The following is a 22213-nucleotide window of genomic DNA, read 5'->3' on the forward strand; positions in this document are numbered from 1 at the left end:
TCATTCCAAAAATCAAGAGACAAGTCTACTAACTCAGCGGGGGCATCTATATTATGATTTCTCCGCTGATGCCTGGTTTCCGATTGGGAACTATCCATCTGTAAACAACCAACCCCCCCATCCTCCCCCTGCCTACATGTATTACACTGGCCTTAGTTAGCCGAAGCACGGCCATTGAATTAAAAGCATGAAACAATGATGCATAAGCTGTTTAATTCTTTACATTCTAATAACCTTTATTACTCTACATTTTTATAAAGTATAATACTTTGAGTTTTCTTCTTAAAAATATGTTTTTGGGGGGGGCCTGGAACGGATCAATTGCATTTGCATTCACTTCAGCGGGCGAGAAATGACTTCAACTCATAAGTCGAGGCGCCACTGCATTAAACAAATCATATTAAAAGTGCTCAAGTTCCCTTTCGCAACATTATCCCGACTGCAAACAAGCTGACCCCTTCCTTGTGTGTGTCCCCTATCACGCCCCCCCCCCCCATCCGCCCGCCTCGCTCCTCTCCTCGGTCTTTACAACACTCTTATTCCCGATGAATATCAGCTCCATAAATCACCTCCCTTTTTCCAAATCAACTCATAAACTAGTTTTTTTTTTTTTTTTATTATTCACGCTCATCAGCATTTCTTTGTTCAACATTTATGTTTATTGATAAATGAAGCTGGCCTTAAATAATGCAGAGCAAAACATTAGCCGCGAGCGAAGAGATATTAATAATTGATGGGCGACTACGAGGAAGGGGGAAAGTGGGGGGGGGGTGTCGGGAGGAGGGGGGGGCACACTGGGAATAGATAATATTAGCTTAATGCAAGCCGGTGCGAACGGGCCAAGCGTAATGGGCCCGCCGCCTTTAACGGATGATAGTTATTGTGGCCTCAAAGTTCGGATGAAAAAAAAAAAATAGAGGATGGTGGTGGGGGGGTTAGGGGGGGGGGGGGTCATAGATTTGGCTCATAGGAGCTGACAGTGCAAATAGTGTTTTTAATAGCAGCAGCTTGACACATTCTGCAGAGAGGCCCTATAATGGTCAGCTCTGTGCTTAGCGTAAAGGGAGAAAAATGGCCCGCCGCTATTAAAATGAAACTGGAGAAGGTCCTTGCTCTTACTTTGCTGTTTTCTTTCTCCCCCCCGCCACCCCCCCTCAACTACGCCACCCCCATCACTCATTTTGATCCCCTCCTGTCCATTTCCTGTCTGCAGTCTCACGTGACTTTGCCCACACACACATGAACACATGAACACACCGTGCGTGCTGGCTCGTATGGGGACCCTGATCTATGACCTCTAGTTCAAGGGGGTGCAATGGGGGCTCGTTTTACACAGTGACCGAGGACACCGAGGATACGAGCGGGTCACTTATTATGGCAACGGCTCAGCCGCAACCAACGGGGAAATTTAGTAGGCGAGCATACAAAAAGTGAAGGTCTCCGTGTTAAATTCACGAGAGGCTGTTTGTGGTGTTTGTGGGTGCATAATGGCCCAGAGAACAAAATAAACAACTCAATTATTGAGTATATCTTCATAAATTCAATTTGTTGAGCAAACAAAAAAATGTACAATTGTAAAAACACTTATTCAAAAAGGCAAACAAGGAAGCAAAAACTAGCATAAATATATTAGTTAGAGGAGTAAAAGTAAATCAACAAAAACTAAATACAATAAATAAAAGTAATTAAAAAAAAAAAGCTAAAATCTAATAACTGTAAAAAAAATAAATAAATAGAGCAACAATAACAAACATAACAATAGACCAAAAAAAAAATAAGCAAAAGTAATGACAATATATGGCCAGATAATGCTGTCCTTGCAACAGGAATATTTGGCTGCTTCACGCCTCGCTATGCTAGCTAGGCTAATGCTGCTGGCCTCTCATGACATCCTAGCAAAAAACAAACAAACAAAAAAAAAAAAAAAAAAAAAAAACAGAGTTTCCAAAGGTGGACGCAGGCTAGCTCTGAGAGACGGATTAGCTTAGCACTAGCTAGGACGTGGCTAAATGCTAGTACAACACAACGGTGAGAAACAACATTCTGAGTTCTGGTGTTGGCCAGGGCACACCGCAGGACGCTGACGGTTAAGTCAGATTTTTTTAAACTGAAAAAGAAAACCTTTCCACGAACTGAAATGCTACATCAGGAGTCAGCGGCTACATGATATGTTTGACAAAAGTGAATATGATGTCGCTAAACAGCTACATGAGGGCACTCCATTTACTATTAAGTATTTTTGATCAAATTTGCTTTTTTTATTTGTTGAACTGTGAGTTTGTGTTTTTTTTTTTTTTTTTTCAGGAAAAGGACAAGTCGGAACTCACTCGTTAACATGAACAAGAATCGCGTCGATAGTTAGCTTTGTAGCTCATGTATTGGAGCTCATTAAACGCTACAACGTATAGTTGTTAGTGTATGAAACTATAAAATGAAAGCACTTAAGGCTTCTCATTTTCATTGCAGTCATTACTAAAATGAAATTCAAGTAAACCCGAAAATGGGCATTTTCTCCTTCGTACCTTGTTTTGTTGTTTTTTTTTTTTTTGGGGGGGGTGGTCTGGAATTCTACTAAATTACAATGAGAAAAAGGCGTCTGCAGGACAATCCAATAATCTCGCCGTTACATTAAATATGAATTAAGAGGAGATTATTGCTCCTTTGGACAACAACAGAGTCGGTATGCACAAGGCCGTCTGATTACTGAGGTGCCATTAGGCTCAAGTTGATGGGCGCTCGGTGCCTTGAGGTCAGTGGATGGAGACAAAAAATACGAAATAAATGTACCCTCCCAGGGATTATCTTATTGTTATGCCAGGCTAGTAAAAAAAAAAAAAAAAAAAGATACAGGAGGGGTGGGTAATGGGTATCAAAGGCAGAGGAGGACCCCCTTCCTCCAATATTGCTATCACAGCAGCATATTAGCATCTAAACAAAGGAGGCAGAATCCCCCACAGCGCAGCCTCCACGTTTCAAGTGGTCACTCGCAGCATTTTATTTCGTCCTCAATCCGCCACCTTTTTATGCTGACTAGCACAATCATGAACAAAAAAAAAAAAAATGCAAGAACAATCCTCCTGCGTCGTCACAAAAGTTGCTGCTTCTTCTCTTTTTTCGCCCTCTCTTCGCACTCTCTTCTCTCTCTTTTTTTTTTTTTTTTGGTTTTGCTTCATCACAGCAGCTCTATGACAGCTGTCATCGCTCCTCGGCGGGCCTCAGATCTGCATTTCAAGGTTCGAGGGTTCAACGGTTCGCCGCGTTCCGCTCGGGCACGAAACTCGTCTCTCAGAAGGCCCTCCCGTAAACAATCGGCTTGCGCGTACGCGCGCCCGCGTTATGCTAGCAATACGTGACACTTCAGGGGGGTGTTTGTGTCGCTTGAGGATTTTTGTTTGCTGTTTATGGGAACGGAAGTGAAGTTTATTCGAAACAATGTTAAATATAGATGTGACGTTTGTGTAACTAGCATTGCGAATGAGCGCGCGGGTTCGAAATGAGTCACCATCAAATAACAAAAGTGGAATACCGTTCTAATCTAATCTGCAAAAAAAAATTTTCCTCAAGAAAAAAAAATCTTCCAAGAATTTTAAAAGAAGAAGCCTTTATGTTCCAAGAACGTATCACTCAACAACAAGTGAATACAAAAAATTAGTAATTCATTGTTTGAAATTTCCTAAAAATGCCACAAGATGCAAAGCATTTTTTTTCCATAAAGAAATTGTTAAGACAACTTAAGACAAAAACGTAGGCGACATTTCCAAAAAGTGGAACATTTTGAAGAAAAAGTCCAACATTTGTGAGAAAAAAGTGACAATTCTACGATAAACGTTGCAGTATTGCAAAGAGATGCATTTTGTGGAGGAAAAAGGGAATTTGAAAAAAGTTATTTTGTTTTAGTAAAAGACTTCTTAATTTACAAGAATAAAAATGTCAGTGTTACGAGAAAAATGTTGTATATGTATGAGAAATAAAACGGAATCTTAAATCTAATCAAGAAGGGTTAGTTGTCAGGCCCGCCCGCGAATTGCAAAGATCAACATATAATTGTCAGCCGCTATAAAAACATTCAGAAAAAAAGTAAATAAATGAAATGGATGTTTTTTTAACTCCCACAATTCCAAAAAAAAAAACAAAACACGGATACACCGCATTTTAACAATAATAAGTAATAAAATAGTAATACATGAATAATAAGCGTTTTCTACAAGGGCTGTACCCCAAAACAAATTTTAAATATTGACAACAAAAATCCACAAATGTGTGTTTTTGTTTTTGAAAATAAAGTTCCGATCATACAAGAAGTAATTCACAAATTTGAGAAATTACAAGTACCATAAGTATTTTTTGATTACTTTTCAAAAAAGAAAAAGAAAAAGTGTGAAGAAAATAATCATTCTAATGATATTTTGCAATCATTATCAATCGTGATTTAATAAGGTGCCAGCTAATCTGACCAAAATACATAATGCCACGCTTTATTTCTATAAATCTCAAATGCTGAATTCCGTCCTAGGAAATCACATTGTCCCAACACTGCTGAGCTATTATTAGAACAGGCTCATTTGGTGGCAACCTTGTGACCGTGGGCACCATGTTGGTGACCTCAAGTTCTATGAAATTTATAGAATCCAAATTTATAGCGTCAAACGAGACAAACCAATGAGCACAATGCATGTTTTTTTTTGTCTTTGTGTTGTCATAAAAAATCATTTGATCATTCAAAATTTCAAGGCTGACGACCAACATTGTCAATTGCATTCAAGTATTTGTCTGTCAGCTTTTTCATGATTTTTTTTTTTCCCTCCCTGGAAGAAAATCCAAGGTCACCTCGGCAGCAATCGAACGCTGTGCTCTACGTTTTTTTTTTTTTTTGGGGGATGCCATGATGGACTTGTTTGTTGTTGACCTCCAGCATTACTGTCAGGATAGATGAGGAATGCCCTTTAGAAGACAGCCTGCTTGACAGATCAGCCGGCCACCGCTGCGGAATGGACAACAAGCTCGCTTATTTGGCGCAGATACCTTTTGACAGCACGGCCGGAAAACGATCAATAAAAACGTGTCCGGAGATCACTTCCGTTCTGATCAGAGCGATGCGCCAATGACAGATAGGCGTGGAAATGAGAAAAGGAAGATAGAATTTCTAGAGATACAGTGGCACTTCACGAGTTTAAGTCTTTCTACGACCACGCTAAATCAAGAACAAACAAATGTAATAAAGTGCTATTCATAACCACCAGCATTTTAACAGGGAGTGAAACATTGAAAAAAAATAAATAAGCCAAGTGCTTTTCTCATAAAAAATAACACGTCAACATATAATATCTATGTAAAACTATAAATACTCACAGGCATCTATTCTTTATCCTCTGCGAAGAACGACTAATATTACTGCTGTATTGAGAAGCCAACGGAAGAGCTGAGCCTCTAGTTCAGTATATGTCTGATTTATAGGGCACATTTTTGCTCACAACACAGTAAAAAAAAAAAAAAGACAAAGTGCTGACTTGTAAGATTTGTTTGGTTGTGTGTTTTGGTTCACATGCTAAAAGTAAATTATCTTACAAATTGCGAGCTGGCAAGAAAAAACATTCAGGAAATGTCTAATAAGAGTGAATCTTAACGCAAATGTTTCTCCCATCAGATTTTGGAATAATTTGTGTTTTTAGGTTTGAAGGAAAAAAATACTAATTTACAAAAAAAAAAGAAAATGTTCATTAAAAAGTCATATTAAAAAAATAATAAAGGCCTATTTTTTTCCAAAGAGTCATGAACCTTTTTTGGGAGGAAGTCATAATTAACAAGAATGAAGTCCTATTATTTTGTGAAAAAAAAGGTAATCTGACAAAAAGTCAGACATTAACAAGAAAGTTTGAATTAGTCTTTTTGGGAAAAATGTGTAAACTCCAAAAATATGGTTTTGTGAAGACAAATGTAATCTAATGAGAAATTGTCAAAATCTGACCTAAATAGGACAATTCCTTAAAAAAAAAAATGTAAATGCCCAAAATGTGTTTTTATTCCCCCAAAGAGAAAAGGGGAAAAAATGTAAAAATAAATACAATAATAATGACGTGACAGGAATTAAGTATTTTTTTTAAATAATTCATAAGAAAAAAAGTAATTGTGAGAAAAAAGTAATACGTAAAAGAGAGAAAATACTTTTTTCCAAAAATAAATCATAATCACAAAAATGTTTTTCAGCAAAAAAAGCAAAACAAAGAGAAAATCTTGTTAGCAAAAAAAAAGAAATAATTACAAAAGAAAGAAAAAAAGGTCATCGTGTGGGGAAAAAAAATATAATAATAATAATTGAACAAGAAAAATTCTCTTATTTTCAAGAGAAATGTTTGTTTTTGGAGAAAAAGCAACGTCACCGTTTGTCCTTGGACTATCGTATGACCCGTGGGCACGGAGAGCTCGTGCATATGTAAGCAGACTAATTTACACGGCGCTCTGAGGGAGCTTCACTTTGAAGCTTTTGAAGAGTCCTCTTTCGCATCTGATCTGCAGCCACAACTTGAGCTGCTACGAATGGCTGCGGGCCACAACCGAGGACCAATAATAGCGCAAAGGTACAAAGCCAGCGCACGTCTCCAAACACGCGTGAGTGAGAAGTACGAGGTCGTTATCGAAGGCCCGGCCGGGTCCTACCGTCGCGTCTGATGGGCAACGTGTCATTGTCCTCGCGCGGGGCCTGAAGCGTTAGCTCCTTTGTTAGCGCACCTCAAAGCATAACGCTGTCTTGTCTGGACCTGGAAAAAAAAAAAGAGGACGGAGACATTACGTCTTGAAGTCATTTTCAACCATTTTATTATTATTTTGGATTTGTCATCATAGTTGTTTGTTGTTTTGACTTTTTTTTTTTTAATTTAGCTGTTTTTAGAGCGCCTATGTTAGTTGGTTTAATTTTTATTATTTTTTTTGCTTTAGATTTATTTTGAAACTGCTTAGTTTTAGTTTTGTTTTTTCTTTACAAATTAAATGCATTTGAAAATAAATCTCGCAAGCTCATATAAAAAACCGACAAAGAAAAAAATAAGGGACATTTTTGTGATCATATTAAATTCAATATTGTTATTTTTATTTTTCTAAAGGGAAAATGTAGTTTCCATAAGTTTCTTTTTTTCAAAGCATTTGCAATTTTGTTTAATTTCTTGCCGAAAATGTTTTTGTAATTTTTCAATTTGTCATTTTATTAGTTTTAATCAACGATAATAACCTTGTTCTATAATAATTCTTGTTTTCTTAAAACGCGTCACATGTCTCACTCAATGATTACCTGACTTATTGTCATCAAACCTGACAGTCATTCCTGCTAACTCTTGGTTCAAAACTACAAAAATAATGTAAAAAAAATACATATAATAATAATAATAATAAATTCATGTGATGTCATAAGCCTAGCAGAATAAATTGGAATTTTAAAATGAAACAAACAAATGAGGAAAAAAAAAAATCACACTCTCAAAAGCCAAATTTTCAAAGATGAGAGCAAATGCCGACATTTTTTTGCATTTTCACGATGGACCTAATACTCCAGTTGAAGACACACTTTTTGCTTACAAAGATAAAATTGAGGCAGGAAAATAACTCAAAGCCCAAATTTTCCATATTAACGCTACGGTGAGCTTTTCCTTTTGACCAAATTTCCTAGATCGAATCACAGTCGCTCTGCTCGGCGACGAGAACGACGATATTCTAAGTCCCCCCCCCCGCTGCTCGGAGCACTAATGGCGTCAGCCGCTACCACTTCCGGAGTGCCTCGTCACAGCCCGTCACGCCAGTGCTTCAGAACTTCCAATTCCTTGCGCCAACCCGATGTTTTTATTTTCATCACAGAGCGCTGGTAACAATTTCAACGCTTTCAACAGAACGAGCGACGAATGCAAAGAGCGTGGCGGTCTCTTTGTCGAAGCAAACTTTGCAGGGGCTTCCACTTTGAAAGAAAGAATAGAGAGAACGTAAGGCTTTAACAGGACGCGGGTTTATCTAATTGCCCGGACACTTGTCATATCAAAACAGAACTGCTTGCAATTGTGTGCGTACAAACACACAAGCCCCTTGAAACGAAACACTTTGAGGCCACGGCGCGAGCAATTACTGGCTTTTACACGGAGGTACCACAGAGATGGAAAGATAACGCAACCAAAGGATTTATCGCATGCATCCTTTGCAAATCTGACCTCATTTTTTTGATGCCGCGCTACAAGCGGTACTCGGATTTGTAAGTGAGCAGTCTTACAAGTTAATTAGGATACGACCGGCCGTCGCGTTTGTCTTGAGTTGCTCGCAAAAGTACAAGCGATTCATCAGTTAGGGTTTTTTAAAGGTGGAGGATGCAGTTTTAAATCTGCTAGCAAGATTTGACTGTCGCCTCATTTTACGAACGTGCTGAAGTGTCTGACCAATGACCCGCTTATAACTGACACGTACGGTTGTTGGTTTGTGGAAAATTTATGGCCGTTATATATTCAACCATTAATCCATTATCTGAGTCGCTTCTCCTCACGAGGGTCGCTGAAGCCTACCTCAGCGGTCTTGGGTCGGCGGAGTGCACCCTGGACTGGTCGCCAGCCAACGCAAGGCACACAAAGACGAAGAACCGTTCATGCTCACAATCACACCAGGAGGCAGTTGAGAGTATCCGATCAACCTAAGATGCATGTTTTTGGAATGTGGGAGGAAATCGGAATACCCGGAGAAAACCCACGCATGCGCGGGGAGAACATGTCAACTCCACACAGGAAAGACCGGAGCCGGGATCGAACCCTGCAACTCTGCCACCGTGCCACCCACCCGTTATATATTCATTGAGGGAAAGTAAGCCAAACATTCTGAAAAAAAATGAGGATGCACAGCCAATAAGCGTTTCCCACTACAAATGGGCGTTGCCCCCTTTAAAAATAAACAACAATATAATATTTTTTAAATCTTGACAAAAATGATTTTTCATTTTTGTATTTGTGTCTTTGACTGTAGTCGTTTCTCAATTTGCATTCATCTCGGAAAACGTCAGTAACAAAATCGTCATTGCCTCATTGGCAATGATCACGCTGAAACCTGCCACTAGGGGGCAGGTCAGACTTATAAACGTCAACTGCAGGAACTGAGTTGCGCCGAAAAGGGACATTGTCCTCTGAGGAAGTCACGTCGCAATGAAAGTTGCGAACGAGCGGCACAGATAAGCACAAGTTTGACGGCAATTTCCCTGAGGTGGGCGTTTAAAAAAAGTCAGTCAGGCTTTCGTTGCAAAACAGTAGAGTTTTTGCGAACGTGCTGCGTTAGAAGGAAGACACGGGGACATCCTCACATATCCAGATGTGCTTATCAGTTGTCACTGGTTGCATCAAGGTCAAAGTTGGAAGGAAGGAAGAGGCAATTTTGTTTTTCGGCAAGCGGCCCCAAACTGCTGATGGATGCACTTCCTACGTATCCAACCAGCTAATAACGCCACAAAGCACTCAAGACAAATCACAACGTTGACATTCATCGCAGCGGGTTTAAAAGCCACAAGTCATAAGTGTCAAGTGACGCGAGCGACAAATCTTTCTGTGGCTTTCGGAGCATTCAAACTTGATGCATCTGCTCACTTGAGAGCAACTGTCTGTGGACTTGTTAATGTGCAAGTTAAATGCTTCGGCCGGCTTGGATTGACCAGAATGGATTCCGCGCCAGCGACAGACATCCAACACTGGAAAAATTGATTTGATCTCGGGAGGACAGGCGATGGGATATCATTTTTTACAATTGAGACGTCAATGGAACACGGACCGCAATAAAGAGGAGACGGAGAAAGTCAATCCCGCTTCAACCGACACCGGAAAAATGAAATGCGTAAATCAACTTAGACAGACTCGGCTTTATTCCTTCGTGTGTATCGTATGTTCGTACCGCGAAAATTAAATATCTAATTGTTGGGTGCGTCATCCATTCAAGGGAAATCAACGCATACCCCTGAGATAACCAAAACAGCAGCACCTACCAAAACTTGGCTCAGAGATTAATTCAAGTTGAAAAATAATGATTACATTTTATTTACGAGCACAGGTGTGCAACTTTCCTTCAAAACGATTCGATATGTGTCTCGATATTCCACATATGGCGTGCAGTACGATTCAAGGACGGTACATTTTGAAAAATAAAAATTCGCTTCGGTTCAGTTAATTCAAAATTTACAATTCAAATTGTTTTTTTCACACCAATAATAATTCTAACAAAGTGAGAATGTTGCTTAAAAATATGCATTTTTGTGGTGTGAGGGGGGAGTCAATCATTTGTAAGAATAAAGTTACGAGTGATGGAGTAATATGACAAAAATATTTTTTCATCAAAAAAATGTTACGACAAAGTTTAACCTCATGAAAAAAGTTGCGCTGTTCCTTGAGGTTTATGAAATGACATTTTCCTTGGAACATTATGAAGTGAAAACTATTTTATTCTTGAAAAATGATTATTAACCGTGCATGTTATTAAATGTGCATTAACTTGTAATTACACGTTTTTTTCTCACAATACTATGAATTTATTCTCAGAAAAGAACATTAAGCACATTTTTAATTATGTTTATTACATGTACCTTTTGTGTAACAAGTACTTCTCAGAAACAATATTTGCAGTTGAGTAAATGGAAAATTGTGGAATTACTGCAAATTCTAGTGTCCGCTTGCTTGACCGACGCAAACCAGTGCTTCTCAATTATTTTCCGTTACGCCCACCCCAAGCGACAAGAAAACAATTTGTGCCATCTTTACCTGTTAAAAAGTCTTTAATAGATAAAAGTGTCTGTTTAAAAAAAATAAATAAATAGCCGACAAAATGGGATCGTTCCTAAAATGATTCCATGTAATGCTTTTTTTTTTTTTTGTATCCCCCCATATCTGTGTCGGCGGACCTGCACCATGAATTGAAAACACCTGAAAGCAACTGGAGCGCATTTCATTTCGCCATGATTCATGCGCTGTAATATAAGCCCGCTCTCCGGTGCCCGGTGTGGCACGGGACAGCCAGATTGGACTCAGCATGTACGTATCAGATAATATAGTGTGCATGTAATGAAAGTGTAAACAAAAAGCTGTCAAGAAAGGCGCGACGTGCTCGTGAAAAGTCTCCCATAGTTGTCATTGGCTCCTCCGCAAAGGCGACTCGCTCGAGTCTGGCGCCCTGCAAGTTATGAACAGGTGACTGAATTACACACTTGCATTGTTTGACGGCTTGTGAACAAAAGATTGACTCGGTTATTATGATGGAAGGAAAGACAGCGAGGTGGCAGATAAAAAGTACCCTCACCAGGCTTTATACTTTTAACGGGCGGGAGGAGAAGACAATGAGCAGCAGGAAGGAAAAGGGAATGAGTTCATCGGATTGGAAAGGCAAACGAGGATGGCGGGAAGTTGAGGCTCTCTGTGAGCTATAAACGTTCGGTGACCACGTCGTGGTGTCATTCGGGTAACCAGCTAGTTGATGAGTTAGTGAGCAATTTTTCCATCCATTGTCCGAGCCGCTTCTCCTCACAAGGGTCGCAGGTGTCCCGCTGTCTTTGGTGCACACCCTGAACGGGTTGCCAGCCAATCGCAGGGCACACACAGACAAACAACCATCCGCGCTCACACACACACACACACCTGGGGGCAATTTAGAGTGTTCAATCAACCTACCATGTATGTTTTATGGGAATGTGGGAGGAAACCGGAGCACCCGGAGGAAACCCAAGCAGCCACGGGGAAAACATGCAAATTCCATTCAGGAAGGTCAAAGCCGGAATCTATCCCACGACCTCTGCACTATGAGGCCATCGAGCGGACCACCCGACCACCGTGATTAATTTAGAGAGTGGACAACTTAGTCAGCTAGTGAATTAGTCAGTAAGTTAGACAAAAAATAGTGAGTTTATTTCATTTGGTGTGGTTACAGTCCACTTGCATCGGGATCAAATTGTGAGGGTTGCGGTTGCAGTGACCAGGCAGGTGCAGGAAATGGAGCCATTTTGAAAAACGATGCCCCCCGGCGCGGAAAGCCGAGTTCCGAACATCCGGTACTGTATATATTCTAATTGTAGCAATGATGATATCAAAGTCTTCCACGAGGTGAGATTAAAATGCATAAAGTGCTCTGCTGAGGCCAGCTTTGCACCTTTGCGTCCTTGTGCCACAGTGATGGATGGCTCCTCATTTTCAGCTGCGAGCGTGACGCCTGTTGGGAAGCTGCATTGGCACCAACTACGACCACCCCTGCCAAGTCACAAAGATTTTTTCTTTTTTTTTTAACACTTGCTAGTCCCCGTGCGTCACTTTTGTGCTTACCTTGATGCTCTTTACTGTCGCGCTTCGACATCACAAAACAAAGTCCTCAACTGTCTACTAGAACCAGAGTCATGAGTGAGGACAATCCTTTAATAATATATATATATTTTTTTTCTTTTTTTTTTTTACAACGGATAACTAAATGAGGTCTTAAAATAATAAACAATTATTTGCCACTCCGGTCCTGCAGGTGGCAGTATTTAATTTTTCACATTACAATGTTGGATATCAACCAGCCGGAAGTCAGCTGGGATCGGCTCGAGCACGCCTGCAATCCTCGTGAGGACGAGCGATTCAGATAATAGATGGAAGTTGGTACGATAATTCACGATCAACATAATTCAGTCATACGTTGGCAAATGTATCTCCATCTATGACTAACTAACAAAATTCGAATTAACTTCCAACTCTTCCACTTATTCACTTTTTAAATGAACTAACTCATCAACTAACTCAGACAACTCATCTATGAGCTCACTCACTGACTAAATCTGAACTTTTTCACTCACGTCACTCAGTCACGCGCCAATTAACATTCAATTCATTTCAATTCACTGACAAAATCGCTGATTAACAAACTCTTGAACGACAAATAAATGAACTTATCTAACTCGCATATTTACTTGCAATTTAACTCACTCAGTGTGATATAATTTTTCAAAATATGTTGTTGTACGCACGACTTTTCAATCGGGTCTCTGGATTGTAAAGGTGTACCTAATGTTGTGTGCTGTAAGTGCACAGTGCATGATGAGCGTTTTGCGGCGGCATAAATAAGAGATGGTGAAAAAAAATAAAATAAAATCAATATTCGTCACTACACCACTATGCACAATGAAATATTAACTCGTGTGGAAACCGACCTGAGCGGATTTGCTTTCCTACACGAGCGAATGCTTTGTCGGTAATAAACACCTACAGTGGGTCAACTAACTGGGGAAATATCATATTTATCACGCGTTGTTGCCACTTTCGTAGTCACGCTGCATGTGTGCTATTTGCCAAAACAAACTTTACTTTTGTATTCGGAGAGTGAAAAAAAAGTGTTTCTACGTGCGGTTGTAATCAAGATAAAAAGCACATGTCCGAAACGGGAAACTGATGACATCATAAAGAGGCTCTTCATCGAGGGGATGTATATCCCCGCTATCTTAAGATAATGTTCAGGATTCCTGGTGGAATGTACGACAGGGATTTCACAAACAATTTATCCCAAATTGCGGAAAATTGACTGCAGGGGGAAAAAAAAAAAGCAGAATGAGGTTGAGATGATCCAACGGGTATTCGTTCACAAAGGCTCTCATGTTTGTTCCACAGGGTTCTCCACTTTCAAAATAACCCACAACCCCGACAATCACCCCCTCGTTCCCCCAACCCGGCTGCTCTCTCTTTCATTCGCCGTTTCAAATGTATTAATGGGCCGGAACCTTCCCGGATGATCTTGGCCCTCTTCCTAATGAAAACGCGCTGCGGCGGCATCCCAGCGCAGCAATCAGGCCCCTGGCCTCCGGAGCGAGAGGGCCAGGCAACATGTCGAGCAGGAAGAGTCCCATGTGACGGCACGCTGAGTCCGTTGCTCACCCCGTGTTAGCCCTGCGCCCTCGCTTGCTTCAACAAAGCCTTGAGTGGGGCGGGCTAGGGAGAAAATCCTGAATCCCGAGAATGTCTGGAGCTCTTTTCTGAAAATGACTGCCGCTGAATGAGCTCCTTGTAACTGACAGGCTGAATTCCAAATATACCGGGCTCGCCCTCTTGCTCGGCCGGACGGCCATTTTTTGGGGCGGGTGTGGTCGGATGACAAATTAAAAAAAAAAAAAAGGGTCGATTAACAAAAGCCGGATTTTTGTCCGGCCCACGAATCGGCCATTGTGCGTGTGATGAACCTCCTCGTGAAATGGGCAAACGACAAAGATTGCATCCGAACGCGTCAAAAGCGCCGCTATCGACTGTTTGGGTATGAAGAGACGTGAGACAGCAATCTGCGTTCAAGCATGCCTGTTTTTCCTAATTCTGACCACCTGCTACTGGGGCATACCAGTACAAGGGAAGGGGGGGGGCAACACCATAATCCCGATAACACCAACTGTGCATACTTACTTGCATTGGGCACGTTCATGGAGAAGAAGAAAGAAGAAGGAGACAAAGAAGACCATGATAAGCCCATAATAAGGTCAGTAGATTTAAATCATAAATTAGCCTGCTAATGATGTTTAAAGAAACCTCTGCCGTTAGCATCTCTCCCGCAGCGGCGTCATGCACGGAAGCGAACGGGGTCGGGGGGCTGACAATTTTTATGAATAAATCCGGAGGGGTACCGAGTAGTGTTGTTTTGATACCGATACCAGTATCGGTAACTGTACCGATACTGCCTTAAAAGCTGGTATTGGGATCGTTGAGTACCAACCAGTATGGGAACGATACCGGCTATCGACATTGGTATGGTGCTTCAGACGCAGCAAATGCATTTTCATATACATAATTACGCATAAATATGCTTCAAATTTCAATCAAATGTAATCTTATGACCCAGTGTACATGAAAAAGAAAACCACGACTGATCAGTGTTGTGAGGGTGTTAGGTGATCATGTTGAACATTTGACGGCTTTTGCGGGCATGGTGAATGAATCATTTTACATCCAAGTGAGTATGCAATTGGTTAGAATTACAAGAAAAATTGTGGTTATATTTTGATTTTTCAAAAGTATCGGTACAGTATCGATATCGGCTGATATTGCACAGCCAGTTGGCAGTATTGGTCTCGGGACCCAAAAAAGTGGTATCGGAACAACACGAGTACCGAGATAACGGCGGGAGGGCGGTGGACTGACCGGCAAAAAAGGGTCACGTGCCGAGCTCTGTGCCTACGTAAATATAGGAACCGGAGATCTTATTAATTGTTGCTGTTCATTTGTCCTGTCATGACGGACGCGTTCAATGCAGTGTGGGTTTTGCATTTCATCACGTTACTATTTCAAAACCAACCGCTTCAAACGAAGGCGAGCAGAGCTGAACCAGTGACAGCTCGACCATTTCTTTTACATATAGAACGATGAGTGTGTCGGGAGCGCGAGTTGATCTATTTGAGCAGCTGCGATATATTTCACATGATTGCATCACTTTTCGTTGTGTTTACGCCACACTTTCCTTTGCGTATCTCAGCAGCGTCATCGCGTCCGACTTGTTAGCCACATATCGTAAAAACACCGAAATGAAAGACATCTACTTCCCTGGGAGGCGTCACTATGAAAAGCTTGATGGAGGGGAAAAAAAAAAAAAACAGTAGCAGGAACACACTAGGGTCTTCTGTGTGTTTAGCCTGTCGTTAGCCAGTAAGGCTCTGTTTGGTCTTCTCTGACAGTTCCCCGCTTTCTGCACTCTCCATCAAACCCTGCAGGCTCCGAGCCTCGAGGTAAAGCCCGGCCAGATGTGGCAACCCGCGGTTCTTTGCAGCAGCATGTGCGAGACACGTTACGTGCCTCATCTGTTTTAACTTGGCCGACAGACCCGCCGAGTGGCCTTTTTCTTTAAATATGATAGATATTTTACTGTTTACGGTCAAGATCGACCTGCTTGCGATGTTGCCCATCACGGCTAACGACAAGCAGAGAGTTTCAAAGGTGCTAACTAGCATATACGTACGGAAGGGTCACCAATTTGCAAGATGGAATGACACGAGAGGTTATTTTCGGCAACAGGACGTGTTCCAACTTCCGCCAGATGATTTCACTCGAAAATAGTGTTGCCCACAGAGACGATCCACGATATTGGTTAAGTACGCTGCATCGAAATGTGGTTAGCATTTCTGCCGCAGCTGCGTAATAGCTAGCCCAGCAGATAGCTACACAAGCTTCTCTTTGAAACGGCGAATGTGAGCCAGTTAGCCTCGCCCCAAATAAAGGACCATCTTCACGACATTATTAATCTGGTTAATTGTTCGTTGTATGAGTTACCTGTCTCCGTGTACAGCCCTTTGTATGCAGCGGTGGCTGTCTTAAAGTGCTCGATAAATACGGTTGAGTTGAGTTGAGTAAAATCCACTCGTTTTTGTACATCTCAGGGGGCGGCCATTTTGCCATTTGCTGTCGACTGAAAATGACGTCGCAGTTGCTCATGGCTCAGCTTCAGAGAACAGGCAAGCCGTGATTGGTCGTTACCTGAGCCGTGAGCAACTGTGATGTCATTTTTAGTGGACAGAAAGTGACAAAATGGCCGCTCTTTGAGATGGCTAAAAATCGGTGGATTTTGCTGCTTAAGTCATATTCCACAAATAATATGAACGTCATGTTGAGACTAGTGAGGGCACATTGAACATATTATTGCAAATATTTTTTGGGGAGTTGACTTCTCTTTTAGGGTGGCACGGTGAACGACTAGTTAGCATGATGGCCTCACAGTGCAGAGATCGTGGGTTCGATTCCGGCTCCGGCCTTCTTGTGTGGAGTTTGCATGTTCTCCCCGTGTCTGTGTGGGTTTTCTCCGGGTACTCCGGTTTCCTCCCACATTCCAAAAACATGCATGGCAGGTTGACTGAACAGTCTGAATTGCCTCAAGGTATGAGTGTGGTTGGTTGTCTTTGTGTGCCCCGCGACTGGCTGGCAACCAATTCAAGGTGTCCCCCGCCTACTGCCCGATGATAGCTGGGATAAGCTCCAGCACCCCCCGCGAACCTCGTGAGGAGAAGCGGAACAAATAATGGATGGATGGATGGACTACACGTCAACACATTTTTGGGGGATAAAGCCACAGAATCGCAAACTCTATTGTGTCGGTCCGTCCTGCGTCCATAATCTGGGCATCTTTTCATCAACTCTGTCCCCATTATCCATAAAAACGATCGTCCTCAGTTCCACTCTGCTTCCGTCCTTATATTCCCTGGGAGGGACATTTCTAATAATAATAATAATAGTAATAATAATAAAAATAATTTCAATGTGCAAGCACCTTTGGAGACCCTCAAGGGCATTTGTGTACTTTGGACTGGAAAGTTTTCATGAAGGACTTTTGAATCTTTCCGATTTTTTTTTTTTTTTTTTTACTTTTGGCTTGCACTTTTAAGCTTTTCAGGCTGTACGACATGAATCTTCATATCGAACAATATAATGGAGGGATGATGTCACTCAAAGTGAAGGGCATAAACGTCTTGGACAATTTTCTCAAATCATGAAAAGTGCCCCTTTTAGTTCACTTTATGTGGGACACAATTTATGTGTAAGCACTCCTTGGGGGTAATTTATTTGCGAATAAAAAAAAAAAAAAATTGAGCGAGTGAGCAGCAGTTCTTGCAGTGTTAGTGGAGCGTGCGACAACCACACTATGGTCTGCATTTGTTTTTCTTGGCCAAGTCCTCTCACTCGCTCTCGTTCTGCGTGACCTTGGGGGAAGAAAGACCGGCAGGCAATTGTCTGCAGTCTTAAAGAGTTACGTCAAGTAAAAAAAAAAAAAAAGCTCAACAAAGTAGAGGAGAAATTATGAAGACAGGATAATAAAAGTAAATGCGTCCGCTAAGCTCGGCACAAAGTGCTCCATTTAGTGCCGGAAAACAAAACTAAGCTGGTGATTGGCGAATAGAAGATTTTCCATTTCTTATGCTTTTTTAAAAAAAAAGTTTTCCCTTGCCATTTTTCTTCATCACATGCCACAGCCTGAGAGGCAAAAAAAAAAAAAAAAAACAGAAGGAGATGAATCTCTAAGTCGTGTTGAGCAACATAAAAAGAGTCTGGATTTCCATTATTCAGCCGGACTGCTTTTTGCTTGTTTACAGTGTAACGGGGGGCCCCCCGCGCTGACACCTGCGCACCGCATGGCCTGACAGTTTGATGGGCCCCTTTTAATGGTGATTCACTGGCCAGATCTATGTGGATAAAAATGGAATTCCGGGAGAGCAATCTAATAAGAAAAATAAAGCGGCGAGTGGTCGTCGCGGCTGCTCAACAGGCCGGCGCTGGCGAGCAATCAAATTCCAAACTTTGATCTCGGATAGGAGAGCGACGAGGGGGCTTTATTGCGCGCCATCGCCTCGGTCCGGTAGGCTCTTTCTCAAATGGGGAATCGCGGCAGGTCAAGTGGATGGTGCTTGAGTTTTGAAAACACGTGATTTAACCTTGATGCGCTGTAAACAGACATTCTATCCCGGCGTTCCTGGCGAACAATCGCGAAAAAGAGAAAGCTTGTATGAAACTGCAGCTATGCAGGTGCAAAGTACGGTGAGGTTATTCAGTGAAATACTAGCAAAGCTATATTTGTCTTGCAGGGGCAGGAATTGTTGCTATTATGATAATGCACTGTATGTCTTCCTAAAATAAAAAAAACAAAAAAAAACTCAACTTAATCTATAGAGCTCTATAAAACAAGCATTGCAGCATACAAAGTGCTGTACTTGGAGTACAAATCAGTCAGTCTTACAAAAATAAAGACAGTTTCAATTATGAATTAATGACACCACAAAACAGTCAAACAATACCAAGAGTCATGCTGAGACAAAATGAATATATCATCAGTTCGATTCGATACATACGCATCTTTTAAATCAAAAAAGGATTTTTCGGGTTCAAAACGGTTCTAGTTACACCATATATAAATATGTTTTTAGTGCTGTCAAGATTCATTTTTTTAACTCATTAATCACAAAAAAATTCCATGATTAATTGCGATTTTTCACATTTCTCAACTATTATTTTTTGCAAAGCCTGTAACAGATATTTACTGGAATGATATCTTGGAATTGATGCAAAATCACCAAATATTAAGTCTATTTAATTCAAAGACTGTTCTTATAGTTTTCTTTGATTCTTGAATACGATCTAAATGGAGACATCTTTATTTGAATTTTCCTCCGAAACATTTCTCAAAACTGCCCACAAGCGCCACACTCCAGCAGTGTTGCAAGGCCCAGTGGTAACTTGAGAGTGGTGTTTTGTTCTGCACTACAAAAAGAAAAATATAAGACCAAGCTCTGACTTGTAACGGGATAAACACTTAAATGAGTGGCTAAATATAACTTCTTGTACAATATTGCAGCTTCTCTTACAATTAGCTTCATCGACCTCTGAAGGCCTCCCGGCCTGGTGTTCCTATCCTCTGTCACGAGGCGTAACATATCCAGAGGCGGTCCTGTCTTTATGCCACACGACAGCATGTACCCATTAAAGGCAGTGTATGGAATTGGAATACACACACACACACACACACACAGGGCTCCAACTTGCAGCCTGCATTGATCGGCCCTCTTGTCATATATCATTAATGAGGGTATTAAATCCATGTTTAGGCAGCAGAAGGCTGCCTTAAAGAGGAGACGGCAGAGTAATGCATAAGACCCTCGCCCCTCTCAAGAAGAGCCCCTCTCTGGTTCGCAGTGGCCACTTTAACAGAGTGATGTCATCGTGGCTCATATCACCGCTACTGTCCGGGGAACAGGACACGGTGACCCATGAAATTCCTTAAAAAGGCAAATGATGGTGGATAGTCATCAAGAAGTTGTTTTTTTTTTTAACATTGACCGTGCTTGCAGAGTAGAACCTATAGGAAACGGAATCTCCTCCATGCGGAAAGATTTTAGGAATCCTGTCGCACTGTTCAGCGGCTGTATTGATCAGTCTAAAGTTCTCCCCCTTGTGTACCTCGCCCTCGGGTTATCATCATATCATACCATCCGGCGTTTGCCGAGATGCTCCTGTACGATATGGCAAATGGACTCGCTATCGATTAAGTAACGAAGGCTGGCAGATGGGGAGGAAGTCACACTAGAACATCTGGAAGGGCGCAAGGGGGTTGAGGGGGTAAGGACGTCCCTTATTCGCATTGAGCGGCAACCTCTGAAATCATCCCATCGTTGTCGGACGGGATATTTATTCGCAGCAAAAAAAAAAAAAAAAAAAGCATTCTTTTACAGCCTTTTTGTCGGATTAGACGTGATTAAAAAAGACACAATGTCAACTTTTATTGCAGGAAAACAGCAAGTTTGCTCCGACTAATCCCATTACGTGCCTCTTTTGCGTTGGAGTGGAACTGAGGTGTTAATGTGATGAGAAGTAAGAGTGTTTAGGGAGGATCAAATAAAATAGATATCTATAAAATGGGCCAATCCCGCCTTTTCTGGGAAAGGATATCCTGAGGCACGACGATATAGACCTTAAGTGCTGACAAAGACGATGTTGTATTGTTGCAGTAATCCCTTTAAAGACCTTGGGGCAGATGCATACAGTTCATTACAGGAATGCGCATTTTATTGAAGAAAGTCTCCTCGTGATGTGAATAATCGCAAATTTATCAGACATAGAGCACCTCAAAAATAATCTAAAAAAAAAAAAAAAAAAAAAAAAAAAAAAGGGTCAATATTTTTGTTCCCTCCCCTTGCGCACCGCTGGCTCGGTTTGTTTAGTTCTGCTTGGTTTAGCAAGAACGCTGGAAACCATGAGCAGTGTCCAAAATATTCACCGTTGCATTGAATACTTTTGCAGGCAATCAAAATCCTTTCAACACTTACTGAGATTTGGCTTCAGGAGAAATAATGCGCTGGGCAGGCTGTTTCTTTTTTTTTTTTTTTTCTCCGCCGGAAAACATGTCAACGATTCATCACTCGCAAAGGCTCCTGCTGTCAAGTGTTGCTTACTAGAGGCTACGATTAGCATGGATCTGTGTGATGCACCGTAACCTTTGACGTTTTCCAAAACAGCTGCCAATCACTTTGCACCTAGAAGGATAAATACCCATTTGTGAAGGCAGATCCGGGATGAGTCTTCTTTTTGTCAGTATTTTTATTATTTTTTTAAATACAGGGATTCCTGCTGTGGTGCCCATTTTGGAATTAGCTAGCTAGCTAGCTAGCCAGCTACAATTTCCAGAGAAGTAGCGCTTTTTAATTCAGTTATGTCAGCTGTGTTGTCCGAACTTCTCCGTCACGCCGGTGTCACCGGGTTATGTGAAAAGTGACGAAGCGAGGAAACACATTTTGTCAATACATTAACTCTCAGGAAGCATCTTTCACAAATGTTTCCATTATTGGCCGACCTTTAGGGTAGCTTTGGTGAGTTTAACCTGCCGTTCAAGGTAGGACGACGACGCGAGTCATTATTTGCGTGCGTAAAACGGTTGCGTGAACTTTGCACGCGGTGACACAAGCGAGCGTTTGTCAGCATTTCCAACAATATACAGTACATAGGATGGCAGCCAAGAGGAAAAGAAAAGTGACACACAACCAATTAGAGGTGAGTTGTCTGCGTGCGCTATTGTATCATGCACAGAGGAATACAGGAAGTCTGACAGCTCTGCCCGGGGAAGCCGACGGTGACACGGGGCAACGCCGCCAAGATGAAAGATGGGCCGAGGCGTGGTGAGAATAGCGGGTGCACCTCACAGGGGAGCAAAAAGGATTTCACACCAGTTGTGGCTTATTGTTTGGATGAAAGTATCCCCCTGCCTATTAACAGCAGCCGACTGGAAGATTGTATCAGATGTAACGGGACACGGACACAACAGCAAATGACAATACGAAATATTAAAAGCCAAAAGTACAAATAAACGCTAATGCCTGCCAATTAATTCACGGTGGAGCAAGGGGCTGTTTTGAAGAGATACATTACATCACTGTTTCAAGCTCTACCATTCCACCATTACTACCATCATTCTTGACGTAAAGAAGATCCAAGATGGCCAATTTTACACTAACAATTTTCTTTCAATTAATTTTGGAGGAATTAGGAAATTAGCAACAACTTGAAAAATGCCTACTTTTAATGAGGAATATGGCCACGCCCCCCTCTGCTCTCGTACTACAAGACAGTTTCATGAATTGTCTGCAAGCGAACATGCATGAGTGGCAACAGACTGGCATCCCCGCCACAAAGTCGCCGGTAAGAACCTAATTTTGTTGTGCTAACGTCGTCTGTTTAGCAACCAAAAGCTAATAGCT

At 41.5% G+C, this 22213-nt stretch overlaps 1 protein-coding gene across 1 annotated transcript in view; it reads right to left on the reverse strand.

Annotated features, from left to right (window-relative positions):
• The window catches only part of dph6 (diphthamine biosynthesis 6), a 192125-nt gene that overhangs the window by 128304 nt on the left and 41608 nt on the right, over positions 1-22213 (reverse strand). The window contains exon 3 of the mRNA XM_088313914.1: positions 6655-6755. The gene's annotated coding sequence lies outside the window, so the exon portion shown is untranslated. The remainder of the gene's footprint in view (positions 1-6654; positions 6756-22213) is intronic.

Source organism: Idiotropiscis lumnitzeri, chromosome 1 (assembly GCF_059441095.1).
Source record: "Idiotropiscis lumnitzeri isolate Australia: NSW breed Sydney's pygmy pipehorse chromosome 1, RoL_Ilum_1.0, whole genome shotgun sequence".
Lineage (NCBI taxonomy): Eukaryota > Metazoa > Chordata > Actinopteri > Syngnathiformes > Syngnathidae > Idiotropiscis > Idiotropiscis lumnitzeri.